This window comes from Vidua chalybeata, chromosome 13 (genome assembly GCF_026979565.1).
Source record: "Vidua chalybeata isolate OUT-0048 chromosome 13, bVidCha1 merged haplotype, whole genome shotgun sequence".
Classification (NCBI taxonomy): Eukaryota; Metazoa; Chordata; class Aves; order Passeriformes; family Viduidae; genus Vidua; species Vidua chalybeata.
Window position 1 is genome coordinate 18,231,805 of NC_071542.1, and position 13,566 is coordinate 18,245,370.

Genomic DNA, 13,566 nt, shown 5'->3' on the forward strand with positions numbered 1-13,566 from the left:
CCCTTCCGCCGCCGGGGCCGCGGCGTGGCCCCGCCGCCCCGCCCGCAGCCGCCTCCGCCCGCCCCGCCCCGCTGCGGAGCTGCTGGTCCCTGCGCCGCCGGGAGCGGCGGCGGCCGGCGGTTGTTCCCGTTACGTGGGGACGGGGAGGAGGGACGGAGGACCCCCTGACGGACGCCAACCCTACAGGGGAATGGCGCCTTCCCCTCAGGCAGAGATCGGGAGCGGGGTTCGGGAGACAGTGGCATCTTCCCCTCAGGCAGAGACGGGGAGCGGGATTCGGGAGACAGTGGCATCTTCCCCGCAGGCAGAGACCGGGAGCGGGGTTCAGGGGGCAGTGGCATCTTCCCCTCAGGCAGAGATCGGGAGCGGGGTTCAGGGAGCAGTGGCATCTTCCCCTCAGGCAGAGATCGGGAGCGGGGTTCAGGGAGCAGTGGCATCTTCCCCTCAGGCAGAGACCGGGACAGGGTTTCAGGGGGCAGTGGCATCTTCCCCTCAGGCAGAGACCGGGACAGGGTTTCAGGGGGCAGTGGCATCTTCCCCTCAGGCAGAGACCGGGACAGGGTTTCAGGGGGCAGTGGCATCTTCCCCTCAGGCAGAGACCGGGAGTGGGGTTCAGGGAGCAGTGGCATCTTCCCCTCAGGCACAGATCCGGGAGAAGATTCGTAGGGAATAGCGCCTTCCCCTCAGGCAGAGATCGGAAGAGGGGTATGAAAGAGAATGGCACCTTTGCCTCAGGTAATGACCTGAAGAAGAATATGAGGAGGAAATAGTGCTTTCCCCTCAGGATGAGGCTGTGAGAGAGGTGCAGTGGGAAAATGGCACCGTCCCCTCAGGTGTTGATCGATACCTGGGTAAAGTGGGCCATGGCATCTTCACCTCAGGGGGTGACCAGGAGAGGGGTACAGACAGGAATGGCACCTTGCCCTCAGGTAGAGATGGGGAAGGGGGTACAGGGGAAAATGGCATCACCCTCACAGGCAAAGACTGGGAGAGGGGTATGGGAGAATGGTGCTTTCTCTTCAGGTGGAAACTGTGAGAGGCCTACAGAGTACAACAGCATCTTCTTCTCAGGTAGTGACCTGGAGGGGGTAAAGGGAGCAATTGCATCTTCCTCTCAGAGACTGGAAGGGGTTATGGGTCGGGGGAAAAAATGTCACCTTTACCTCAAATACAGACCAAGTCAGGTCCATGGCCCATGGGGAAGGAAGGACGTGGAGGGCGGCTCCATCTTGGGAGTTTTGTGAAGCAGCAGAGGTGTCATCCAAGGAGACTGCTTTTTGTGTCAAATTTGGTTTTAGGTAGCTATAATTTTAACAGACTTAAGTAAAAATCTGTAGATGTCATTACTCCTCAACAATTCCTTTCATCATCCAAATTCGTGGTCTCAGGAAGAATCCAAGTTTGAGTCATCTCTGTAGGCTGGCATTGCAGGATTAAGGGAGAGGAATTCACTTTTTAATTGAGCCTCTTAATCAGGCTGCATTCCCTTCCTATGTTGCTTGAAAGTGAGGCTCAGTGTTCCTCCCTGGAATGCTGGTGTGGTGTTAGTGCTGTGAAGCATCTTTTCAGTCCCAACATGTCTTAGAAATCCCCATCATCAGGGTGGAAGCCTCCTCAGCCCAAAATGCTATTGGTGTCCTGAGTAAAATTTTGGAAATGTATAGAAATATTTGATGTCTTCTAACACCTTTATTGGTTTCTTCATTCAGGAGGGATATTGCACATGTCCATGAAGTAACTGATACAGGCATGCACAGATGCTCAGGAAAATGCTAAGGTCAGTTGTGAATACCTGTTACTGGGCTCTCATCTCATAGCTGGATCTCCAGAGACAGCTGGAGCTGCAATTTGCAGCTTTCTTGAACAGGAACACCAGCTGTGTTATATGCTGTCTAAGGCCAAACAGGTATCAAAGCAAAAAAAAAAAAAAAAAAAAAAAAAAAAAGGGAACTTGATTCCCAAGTGCAGAATTCCTATTCTAAATCATCCACTTGACTGGCTTGAAGTTTTTAATAATTGTGAGTACACTTAATAACTATGAGATTTCAAAATTTTGGATAGAACCAGATAGATCATAGCCTGTGCACAGTTGCATTAAATTGTAAGGTATTTCACAATGATATATATATAATTGAATTGAGTTGTAGCTTTGTTTACTTGCTTTTTACTAGTTTATCCAAAAAAGCACCTTTCCATAGGCACCAAAAAGTCTGTAATAGGAAGCCATCATTTCTAGGACAGCACAAATACTTGTTTGGGTCTGACATATTTAATGGCAACATGTAGACAAAATTACTTTAAAGGTGCCTTTTGTTTACATTACTCAATTAAGTAGATATCTGTACATATTTTTATCTTTAAAACATTGTCCAGTCCATGAGGTCTGTGCTATTTTTCAACTTGCTTGCTCCAGAGGGTCTCCCACATGCCAGCAGCATGGATGGGTGCCTTAAGAAGAGAACTAGCACCACACAAAACCTTTTCTCAGGATTTATGGAAATTACCCAGACTTGAAATGCAGCTGGAGTGATTCCTTTCCATATTTCTATATCCTTGAGAGGATGTGTTTTACTTTATCTGATGTGGTGCCTTATTCTGCTGTAAATATCTGATCTCTGTGACAGGCTGTTAGCAACATCATTCAGTGATCCAGCTCAGGACATGTTTATTATCTCCCATGATATTAAATTGTTCTGTGTGATCCTTTTGAAAATCCTTGGCTGTCTAATTGGCTGATTTCATTCACTGCTAAATCATTAGATGTAATATTTTTTGGTGCCTGTTGAAGAAGTTTAGAAAATGGTAGAGATGTCTGTTTCAATGCATTTAGGTGGAATTTTACATTGTTATTTTGAGCTTTTGAACTGATATAATCCCAGTGCCCTCATTTAAGATACCAATTACTATGTTAGAGGAAAGAGGGGGAGTATTGCTCTTGATATGTGTGGGACAGGTAAAGGCATTCCATGTAGCAAAAGGTGTGTCTCTTGTTTGGGAATTTCTACATGCTGTGTCTTTACCTCACAGCATGCCCAGGGCTGTGGTTTTGGGACAGAGCATGGAGTCAAGAGCAGGACATGCCGGGCACTGCCAGCTGGGGCCCTGCTGTTGGAAGTGGGGTATCCTGGAATGTGATTAAGGAGTGGGAATAGGCAATAGTCCCTGAGGAGAAGCTGGAAGAGAAAGACAGTGTGGTGAAATGGGAATGGAGAGCTGGAGGGGAAAGGTTTTCCTTGGAACCACATCAGTTCTGGGGATGCTGGGCTTCCTGTGCCACCGCTTTATTACTCTAAGAGAGTCAAAATGCAGTGAAAGACCTTCTGCGGCCTTGTTATGGTTTAAAGAAATGAACCCAAAATAGATCTAAAACATCACTGGCACTTTAATAGTTAATGGAGATTCTGAGAGCATTGATCCAAATCTGATGCCTACCTTTGGGATTCCAAATGGATGGTGCTCCCATTACAGCAAGCTCAGCTGTGTCGGAAATGACAGATACTGATGAGATAACAAGTTTGCTGTATCGATGCTGCCTGAGAGTGCTGCCTGCTCAAACTCATTTAACACTGGGCTAAACCCTGTTTTACAGAGCTGTCCCTAAGCCAGAGGTGAAGTGCTGAAAGCTTTTGGGGCTGTTTTAGGCGACGTGCCCCTTGGTGTGCTGGTGATCCTGAACATCAGCTGCTGTAGACTCAGGCCTGCAAAATGTGGGAGGATAAGCTTGGAAAACATCATCATTCCTTTGGAGGGGAAGCACAATTCCCCTCAGGGTTAGCTGCTGCAGATAAGGTTTTCCAGCCTGTGCCTTGCAGAAACCCCAAACCCAAACAAAGGTTTCTACTCATTCCTCTCCCGACAGCTCCAAGAGGCACCATGGTGGCAAGGCTCTGGAGCCAGGAGAAATGTGGAACAGCTGCTGGTTTAGCTTTGGTGTTGCTGCTTTTTAATTAAGTGCTCTGAGTGTGTGCAATGGGCTGGAGGTTGAAATTCAAAAGCATCTTTCCAGTCCTCTGAAAAACAGCCTGATGAGCAATGTGTTGTGCACTTCAGCATTTCTTAGTGACTGCATCCCACATTCCAAACTTTCTCCCAAACCTTTGCATCCCTGCTTGGCGTGCTTCGATACCTACAGGCAGGCAAAACTGGCTGGGGCATTGGCAAGGAGCTCTCCTTTTGTTTTTTTTTTTAGAAGAGTCCTTCAAACATGTTTTGCTTTTCCCACTTAATTTTCTTAGATAGAAAAGCTATCCTTGGTGATTTGCTGTGATTCAGTGCAGAGATGGCTTTGTAAAAGATACTGAAAGGGTCGTTGCCAGTGCAGGAATTTGAATAACGTAGCTGTGTGGTTTCTTATGAAATTGAAGATCTGATTATTAAACATAGACTGTAATAAAAATAGTTTCTGGTGTTGGCGGATGCATTTCAGCAAAGAAATGTGGCTTAAATGTCTTCATTTAATTCCAGTGTGTTTAAAATTGATCTCATGGACCGGAAAAGAGGTTTTTATTCCCCCTTAACTAGGGTCTGTGAAGGAAATTAATACAGGGAAGGGAAAATAGAAATACAATACCCCACTCAGTGAAACAAATGCTTATGACTGAGGGCCTCGTTCCTTGCAAGCACCACTGGAACAGCCAGCTGTATAAGGTATGTTTTATTATGGAATTAACCTTGACCTAAGGTTCAAAGAGAAAGGTTAGTTTGAAATAAATCAGTAGTATGGTCAGGTCACTTCAAAGAGGCTAAAGCTGAGCTTGAAGATTGCATGCTGTTTATGTGTATCCAGTTGGAATAGAACATATGGTAAAGATAATAGGAGTAAACTATTTATCTTTTCCACCCGCCCCCACTTTGGATTTAACGCCTTTTTGTCCTTTGCATAGATGTGCTGCAGGGGATGTTTTTATCCTGGGATGTTTATTGAAAACAGAAACGTGGAATGAAACAACCTTTTTAAGTCAGCTGGGTAAAGCAGTTTTGCCTTTAACGGTTTTCCAATTGCTTAGATTAAAGTAAACCATTTTGGAAGTAGCCATGAATATTGTGAATCATATTTCTTTGTCACTTGTCTCAGTGAATTCAGACAGTCTTAGGAAAATCAAAACAAAATGTGCTCATTTCTGAATTATTGTTGTTCTGACCTAAAAGCAGGATCACATTTCATTGTTACATGTGAGTTACATGGATTTAAGAGCTTCCCAAATACCAGATAATTCATGAGACATCCCAGTAAAGTGGGCACGAGTATCCCAGCTAGCACAGGGAAGGGGAACTGAGGATGGTTAAGGAATTTATCCAAAGCCACTTGTAAACTGTAGCAAAACACTGATTTGTCCTCATGGCTGCTTTAGATTCCAACCCTTTTTGATGAAGAGGACCAGAATCCCACCTGGGAATTCCTGAATGACACTCTGGTGCTTTATTCAGAAGACCAACCTGTATCTTTTGGTCCATGTGCCCTTATTCTTTTGCTCTCTGTACCATAAGAGAGGTACCAGGACATGAAAGGCAGTGTGTCACCAGGTTCAGCTTTGTGTAGGTCACTGTATAGAGGTAGTAAAAGAACTTTTCACTTCTTCCAAACACATTGGATGAAACTTGGTCTATTGAAAGGTGTTCCTGTCCATGGCAGTGGGATGGAACAGGATGATATTTAAGGTCCCTTCCAACCCAGACCATTCTTGGATGGGATGAAAGACAAGGCGGATGCAGTGAGGGGCTGGCAGTTGTCTTAGATGCAGAAGTTCTCCTTGTTGATTGCAGCACTGAATTGCTGTAGTGTGAGGCCAACACTATAGTTTTGCAGTGCTTACAGGGAAGCAGTGGGAAGAGCAGTGCTGCTGGATGCTGGAAAGCAGAGGGGATCCTCTGCTGAAATTAAAACCAACTGCTGAGCCAAGACATGGTCACTCAATAATAGCTTTCCTCTACAGATTGTTTTTTTCATAACATGCAGTTTGCAGATAGTAGCATGTTTTATGATTTATGTTTTAAGATTTATGGTTGCCTGACTTTTCCCATTAATAGGGGAATCTGATAATTGTCCATTTTAAAGTGATTGCTGAACAATAGGAAAGAGTATGCTTGTTGGAAGTAAACATAAAAGTGAGCTGGATCTATGTTAGGGTGCTGAGCCTTTGATGGATTTTCTCCTTACAGCAGTCTTTGATCTGCCACACCAGAAAATAAACTCAGTGGGAGACTGGATGGGATATAGAGCAGTTCACCTCTGGGTCATGGACTCCAATCCAAGCCAGGTCAGGAGTGAGGCTCTGGGTCAGTTCTGGCAGGAGCTGGGGGTGGCAGCAGCCCCGATGTCTGTGCTGCACCTGTGTAATGGCACAGGGGGTGTGTGGGTCTGCAGGTCACCCCTGCAGCAAAGGGGGGACCTGTTGCTTCTTCCCCACATCCCAAATGAGAGTTTTGCTAAGAAGATAAATGATATGGGAATACCCAGGGCAGTGCAGGGGCTGCATCAGGATTTGGCTTCCCCGGAATATTCTTGCTGGAGAAAGCTGAGTGCTCTGGCATGGGTTGTGCAGTCTTTGACACCAATCTCTGTGTTCTCTATCTCCTAAAAAAAAAAAAAAAAAAAAAAAAAAAAAAAAGCAACAGCTGTACCTGTTAATTATCAGTTAAACAAAAGGGAAGTCTGCAAAGTGGTCATATCAGCCTTGTAGTAAGAGACCTGTTCATGTGCAGCAGTTGTCCTGGAGGCAAAAACATCTCCTTGCAAATAAAGGGCTGTTTCTTGAGAAATATTTGAGCCCTTTGTCTCCCCACATTTGGAGGGCTGATTTCACAGGAAGAGTTGTGCAGCTTTGTTTTGGTAGGAACAGGATGCAAATTACTCCACATAGGAAGCACAGCACATGTAACAGGTCACAAATAAACTGATAAAGTGGACGAACCTAAGGTTTTGTGGCTATGGAATGTGAATTTCTGGCTATGAACCTTGATCTAAGCTGAGAAGGAACATGGGCAAGTTTAAACATCAAAACTGAAATACCAGGATTTCTCACTGTCAGGGAAGTCACTTGAATTTCTTTCTGATGGCTCCAAAAAGAGCAGAAACAGGGATTTTATTCCGCTTTGACTGTGTCGGATGTGGGGAGCTGGTTCTGTTTTATCTTGTGCGAGAGACAGCTGCCAAGATTTATCTTTGCAGGAAAGGAAACAGAAGTGAGAAAGGTCTGGAATCTCATGTAGCTCTGGCCAGAATCATGTTATATGAAATAACTGGTCATTTGAAGTTTGGCCAAACCTCACTGTGCTCAAGAGTCTCAACAAGAGGCTAGATCTGTAGTGATAAATAGCAAGACCAGGCTGTCTGCAAGGGGACTGGACCCTGAAGCTCTGGTCCAAATTCAGCACTTTGTGAACAATACGTAAGGAGCTGCCAGAGTGATCTGACTTCTGCTGAGTTCCAAAATACCCAGCCTGGGACGCAGTGAGGCTTGTCCTTAACCTACTGTGACTTTCACCTCCGTGGCTTTGGAGAGGATAAAGCAGCATTTAAAGGCAAATTTTGCCTGGAGAGGTCCAGCTTTCCCCTGTGTCTGAGCATCCCATCTGCTGCGTTGCTCTTTTTTGAGCCTAAGGATGTCTCTTCTCAGTGAAAACAGCCAAGGAGGGGCTTGGTATAAGTGGTGTGTGTTGTGTCTGCTTTAGCTCTTGTCCCAGGGAGAGGCCCTGTGCTGGATTCCAGTTGCCAGCTGATGGCAGCAGCGGATCTGCGCAGAGGCAGCTCTGCTTCCTCACCTGCCTCTGCCCTCCACTGCTCTGACCACATTACCCCAGACATTGCAATTTCGGGTTATTCCCAGTGCCCTGCTGCAAACCAGACATTGCTTCTGATCAAGCAAGTCATACACAGGAGAATGATGTGGAAATAATTCTGCTGCTTTGAAAGGGAAAAGCTGCCAGAAACTTGCTTTGTCTGCACACCCACCTGCTGATGTGTCCCTTCATGCAGAGAACTGGTGAATCATCTCCAAAAATATATGTCAGGCGCTGAGTTGTTCCTTTTCTAAAGACAGAACTGATATTTCCTTGGGAGCTAGGAGACGATGGGGCAATTCCCCTTCCCTTGGAGGGACTGTGGGGTTTGCCTCACTGCTACCCTGCTTTTCCCTGGGATGTGTCAGTGCATGGCATAGACTGAAAGGGAAAGATTCCCTGCTTGCCTTCTTAAACACAATGATTTTAGGGGAAGAAAGGGGACAATATGCTATTGTTACATTGTTCCCTACCTCAGCCTCACACTGAAATATTTAAGGTCCCCCATGAATAATGCAGTCTCAGCCCCAAGCCTGTTTTGCACTTCACACTAAGCGGGCCCATAAAACACCGGGATTGCTCACGGCATACATTATGCTGTATAGAACATCTCCTACTGAGCAAAGCTTTGTCTTCACTGCCACAAAGGCTGTTGGGATTTTTTCCTCTGTCTCCAAGAGAGATAACGAGCACAAGAGCTCTTGTTTTAAAATGTATGTGGGAACAAGTCACCTGTGGTGTTTTACCTGCTGCTAACTAGCTGTGGTCCACACTGCATCTCCTGCTTATGCTGATCCCATGTCATTCCCTTTTAATCCAGTGGCTTATAGCAGGACAGCTATACAACACTTAATCTGTGCAAAAATATATATTCAGCTGTCAGGCACGAGACAAACTGATACATTAGGTGTTAGGATTGCTCCATAACCCAAACTTGGAATTCTTTCTTTCTTGCCTAGGAATTATGTACCTAAAATGCAGCAAGGAGCAGGAGCAGCATGTTGTAATGGCTTGAGGTTCATAACACACTCTATCACATCCAGCATGTCCCTTCCCAGGCCCTTGTAAAGTTCAAGAGAGATTTTTGTAGCATTTTAATGATGCTGTTATTGAGAACAGGATGCCTTTGGTGTCTGGTTTAGTCACTTCCAGCCACGCTGTGCAAAGGAAAACTGAGGCAAGAGGAAAAAAAAAGTGTGGCCCCAACCCCTTCCAATGAAGATACCTTTGCACTCACCCTAAACTACAAAGGTGAGACTCTTGATGAATTTTGGATTAAAAGGAGCATTATGTCTCCCTGGACATCTGGTTTGTCATCAATAATGACATTAGGATCTGTCACATAGGAATTGCCATCTGTGATCCGGTCAGAGGCCTTTCAAAGGGAAGGAAGTAGGAGGATGGAAATCAAGGAATGCTTTGGTACAGGGAAGAGTGACTTAGAAGCCCCAGAGGTGACCATGTCCTTCCCTCAGCTCAGCAAATCACACCATTTCTCCATCAGCTCTAGGGTAAAGGTTTTAAAATCTTGGGTTTTAGAAAACTCTTGGGAAGTGTTTGCTGAAGGGAGGAGATGAAGCAGGAAAAGGTAGGATTGTATACAAAGTAGTTTAAAAAAAAGAGGACCATAGAATCATAGAATGTTTTGGGCTGGAAGGGACCTTAATGATCACCTAATTCCAACTCCCCTGCTATGGGCAGGGACACTTTCTTCTAGAACAGATTGCTCAGAGCTCCCTCCAGCTTGGCCTTAAACACTTCCAGGGATGAGGCATCCACAGCTTCCCTGGGCAGTCTATGCTGGTGCCGTCCCACCCTCACAGGGTAACATTTCTTTCTAATATCTAATCTAAGCCTACTCATACTGAGTGCAAAGGTTCATCCAGAGGTTTTCCAGCTGCTTTCTTGCATCATCTGGGTTACACCATCTTCTAACTTGCTCCCAAACCAGTGCTGTTTGGAAAGGTGAACATCTCTGGAAACCCACCTAATACCAGCAATAATATTAAACTCCCCAAGGACCCAATGATACTATTTTTTCACATTTTTTGTTTATCTCTTTATTAGCCAGGTATGAACTTTCCCCATTGATACTTAAGATTAATTGGATCATCAGCCTATCAGCTGTTTATATAGAGGTAAATCCTTATCCTGTATTTTGGCCATCAATCCCCATTAGTTTCTCTATATGGGTGATTGAATAGTCCATTGCCTGTACTAATAAGCACCCATTAGTTGTCCCACAGAGCTTTAGCTTTATTAGGAACAATTCATGTCAGTCTAGGCCAGAAGAAAGGCTTTTAGCTGGATTGTTTTGATTGCATTACTTAAAAGGTGGCTTTTGAGCACCTGGAAGGTTAGAGGGGTGCTGCATCCAACAGGGATGCTTTGTTGGAGAAATGCAGATGATACAGCTGTGAGCAAGATGAGGATTTGCTGCAAGGGCACACAAAATACATTTAAATCTGCAGAAATGGCTCTTTGGTGTGCCCTGTTTGGGTCAGTCTAGAAAGAATCTCCAAGATCTCAAAGTAAATGTTTCTGACACCTGTCTGGCTTAGGGCTTTGGAATGCCAATTGATCTCAGGACCTGCCATTGGTGTTTCTCTTCCTTTTTCATTCTCCCTCTTCATTCCTCACACCACCAGCCCAGAAATTTCCCTTTTTGCAGCATTTCAGGCTGCAGTAAGCTGGTTACAAGCAATTTGGCTTTCTCCGCTGCAGAAAAAAAGTGTGGAAGGCAGGAGGAATTGCTGCAAATCGTTATTCAGCTGCTCTTCATCACACTGGCTCTGGCTTCCATCTACCCGACAGCCCTGCTAAAAGGATAATAATGCTTTAAAAATTAGAGTCAGCCGAACAACTACTTCATAAATTCATGGCCTTGCCCTGATCCTTTCCAGAAGTTTTTCTTTCAGATTGAGTCCACGTCAGACCTTGGATCTCTTCCCTTCGGAAATGCTGCTGCTTTTCTACTTTGGGAGAGCTCTCTGGGTCACCCAGCTATGCAAAGGGGGTTACTAATTATCGCTCATTACCTCAACAGAAACAAGCCTCATTTCAGGGTAATCTTGTGCTCTCTCCTTCAGAGAATACAGGATAATCTCTCAGCGATGTTTCATTGTGGGATTTAGTCCTTGATAGATAAACCGCTCCTGAAATCCTATTAAGTGATATTCTGCCTCCCCTTAAAACAGACAAACTCACAGATGAGGCAAACTTCTGTGGAACGTGGAAGAGACCTTTGGCTTTGCCTACCTGATGGGAAACAGCTCTGGTTTGCAGCAGCTGTTCCCATCTGTACTGCTTCTGAAAGAAGGTCTAAAACAGCCCTGGCTTTTATATGGGACTGATGGTTCTTCTCAGCTGCTCAAATCCACCTCACGCTACCAGCAGAAAGCCACAGCAAATGGACTGGGGGCTTGCTCGAGATGTGGTGGGAAGGGAGCACTGGTTGAATGGGTGGTACAGCATCTTTTCAATCCACATCATGTCCTATCAAGTGGCAAGGGATGAACTGTCCCATTGGTTTTTCCACCTACTCCAAAGGTGTGGAGTGCTAGAGAATGTGGATAGGAGAGGTCCCACCATTGCCAGATGGAGGCAAGACTCAGCGTTATTGTTCTGCTTCATAATTTGAAACTCAGCAGGAAGAGTGCCTGACTGGCAGCTTCCAGGGTTTTCAGCCTGGTCCTCTAAGGAAGGCAACCTCTTTGTGTGTTCTCCATAAATAACTCTGGTCTCACTTTATCTGCGTGAAGACAGGGATGAGATTGCCATCCATGAAGATATTAAAAGGCTCTGCAAACATTAAATCCCTTCTAATTTAGGGTCTTTGTGTCATTAAGGAAGTTTGGACAATAAAAGAAAAGCATATCCATCAGTTGTGAAAAAGAAGTTTGAAAATGTCTTTTAGAAGGAAATTAGATTACATAAAAAATTGAGTGAGGTGTAAAAATGAAATCTCTTATTTTACAAATCTGACAAGTCCAGCAAAGTCAGGTTGTTTCCCAAGGGATGTTGATGGGAAGAGAGAACCTACCCAAGTCTGGGCTTTATAAAACTGGAAATAGTTGATGTTGTGTTAGATTTGTTTGTTTTTTTTTTATTTATTCAGAGCTGTTCAGCTGTGGAGGACTCAAATCTTGCTCTATATCTGTAAGTTTTGTTGTGCATAGGATCGGTATGTCTCTGTAGCTGTCTTTGTGACTGAAAGTAGTGACAGTGATCTATTCTCTTGGGTTCTTTTCTTCTTAGAACCTTTGGCCTTCTCTGAGCTTTGAGAGTGAGGGAGCTGCTTCACCCATGAGCCAGGAAGCACATCTGCTTTTGGGATGTACAAGAAGGGATTGCCATACTTCTCCATTTCTGGGGGGAAAATGTATGAATGTTTTTTTTTTTTAAGTATGAATATATGAGATATATGAATATATCTCATGTGATAAGGACCATTCCCTTTCCATGGTGTATTTCCATGTTCCCCCAGTTCTACACTGCCCAACCCTTTCTAGTGCCCTTTCTCTTGGTGCAAACAATAAATTTAACTGTGGAGATTAATTTTGGTGGAGTTGCAGCAGGGTCTAGGTCTGGCACATCTCCACATAAAGAGAGGCTCTCTCCTCCAACCTGCAGAAGCTGCTGGGGCTGTAATCTGTCTCATGTGCCACATCCTTGCCCGAGGACTGGCAAGCCTGAGCCCAATCTTCAAAAATAAATCCATCACAGCAGCAGGGAGCGGATGAAGCCTCTGCAGATATAAAGGTCAAACGATAAAGGCCATGTTAAAATATGCTCATAGGAAATGGCAGCTTATAAGTACTCTGTGATCTAATTACTTATGTCAGGCAGATAAGCCTGGACAGCAATTATTTTTAACCTAAATCACGCAAACAACTACTGTAGGAGCTTTGCCAGTTCTCGGCATTTATTTCAATTATTTTTGGGGCAAAATGAGGAGTTCTGCAGGACAAACAGCTGTCTTAAAGGATTGGTTTTCAGTTTTGTGAAGGAGAAGCTGCTTTAGTTATCTATGGTTATCTTTCTTTTCGTCTTCTGAGAATAATAAACCCTACATGTTGTATGTAGTCCATGGGCAGCCCTGGTTTGCCAGTGCACATGGAGCAGGACTGGGGTTTATTTTCCTGCTGGCATGGCTGGATATGGGCAGAGGGGAAAGCTGTGGCTGAAGACAGGAGTTCTTCACACAGGAGGATCCTGGGATCTGCTGGGTTGGTGAGATGAACAGTGATTTGGAGAGAGAGAGAGTTGGTCCTTTCCCTGCCACAGGTAATGGCCTTAGGGGTTGAGCAAGGGACTGCACCTGAGAAAGGAGCCGCACAGGAGTACATCAGCTCTTGGTCTCTATGAAGAATGGAGGTTCCAGCTTGTGACTCCATCTTAATTCTACATGGAGATGCTGTGAATTAACCCTAAGCCCAGGGCAAGAGCGCAGGATAGGAACCACATTGCCCTTTTGCAAGCGGCTGTCACAGCCTTCTGCTCCGGCCTGGCACACAAAATCCAGGTCTTCTTGGTCCAGCATCATCTTCCAGCTTCTGTATGACTTAAAATTTTCCTTTGTGGTTCTGGAGAAGCTTTTTAGCCAAAAGCATTTCTTTGTGCCTTAGAGAGAGATTTTGGGACCATGTATCATCTTACTTGATGCTTCAGTCTTGGCTTTTTGACCTGTGCCTGAGGGAGCTGCCCCTGTTCTCTCAAGGTCATTTGAATATCAGCAGAGATATTCATCATCCTGGGGCCTCAAGGAAGGTATTGATCACCTATGAT

General features: G+C 45.0%; 1 long non-coding RNA gene across 1 annotated transcript in view; it reads left to right on the forward strand.

Moving 5' to 3' along the window:
- Window positions 1-95: 95 nt before the first annotated feature.
- Window positions 96-13,566, forward strand: part of LOC128794651 (uncharacterized) — a 29,888-nt gene continuing 16,417 nt past the window's right edge. The window contains exons 1-3 of the long non-coding RNA XR_008433222.1: window positions 96-929; window positions 1,024-1,071; window positions 1,710-1,777. This is a non-coding gene — a long non-coding RNA (uncharacterized LOC128794651). The remainder of the gene's footprint in view (window positions 930-1,023; window positions 1,072-1,709; window positions 1,778-13,566) is intronic.